Genomic DNA, 1,233 nt, shown 5'->3' with positions numbered 1-1,233 from the left:
CGCCGGGTCAAACCCGGCCGGGCTACCCGGCTCGGAAGCGCCAAAGTCGGGTTGAGCAGTCACATTCACCCCCATCCCCTTTTGGGCCACTTCCCACGGTTCGAAATGCATGAAAATCGGCCTGTACACGGGGGACGCTCCCCCCTCGAAGGCGAGGCAGTCGGCAGAACCGCCGGGTCAAACCCGGCTGAGCTACCCGGGTTAGATGCCTCAAAGTCGGGTTGAGCAGTCACATTCACCCCCATCCCCTTTCGGCCCCCTTCCCACGGTTGGAAATGCATGAAAATCGGCCTGTACACGGTGGGCGCTCCCCCCTCGAAGGTGAGTCCTTCGGCAGAACCGCCGGGTCAAATCCTGCCGAGCTACCCGCGTTAGAGGTCTCAATGTCGGCTTCAGCAGTCACATTCAATCCCATTCCCGTTTGGACCTCTTCCCGCCGATGGAAATGCACAAAATTCGGCCTGAACACGCGGGGCGCTCCCCCCTCGAAGGCGAGACCGTCGCCAGAACCGCCGGGTCAAATCCGGCTGAGCTACCCGCGTTACAGGTCTCAAAGTCGGGTTGAGCAGTCACGTTCACCCCCATCCCCTTTCGGACCCCTTCCCACGGTTGGAAATGCATGAAAATCGGCCTGTACACGGTGGGCGCTCCCCCCTCGAAGGTGAGACCTTCGGCAGAACCGCCGGGTCAAATCCGGCCGAGCTACCCGCGTTAGAGGTCTCAATGTCGGCTTCAGCAGTCACATTCAATCCCATTCCCGTTTGGACCTCTTCCCGCCGATGGAAATGCACAAAATTCGGCCTGAACACGCGGGACGCTCCCCCCTCGAAGGTGAGACCTTCGGCAGAACCGCCGGGTCAAATCCGGCCGAGCTACCCGCGTTAGAGGTCTCAATGTCGGCTTCAGCAGTCACATTCAATCCCATTCCCGTTTGGACCTCTTCCCGCCGATGGAAATGCACAAAATTCGGCCTGAACACGCGGGACGCTCCCCCCTCGAAGGCGAGACCGTCGCCAGAACCGCCGGGTCAAATCCGGCCGAGCTACCCGCGTTAGAGGTCTCAATGTCGGCTTCAGCAGTCACATTCAATCCCATTCCCGTTTGGAACACTTCCCGCCGTTAACAATGCACGATATTCGGCCTGAACACGCGGGACGCTCCCCCCTCGAAGGTGAGACCTTCGGCAGAACCGCCGGGTCAAATCCTGCCGAGCTACCCGCGTTAGAGGTCTCA

Source organism: Chiloscyllium punctatum, unplaced genomic scaffold, assembly GCF_047496795.1.
Source record: "Chiloscyllium punctatum isolate Juve2018m unplaced genomic scaffold, sChiPun1.3 scaffold_1115, whole genome shotgun sequence".
Taxonomy (NCBI): Eukaryota; Metazoa; Chordata; class Chondrichthyes; order Orectolobiformes; family Hemiscylliidae; genus Chiloscyllium; species Chiloscyllium punctatum.
The sequence above is the reverse complement of the archived record's forward strand: the minus strand, read 5'-3'. Positions refer to the sequence as shown.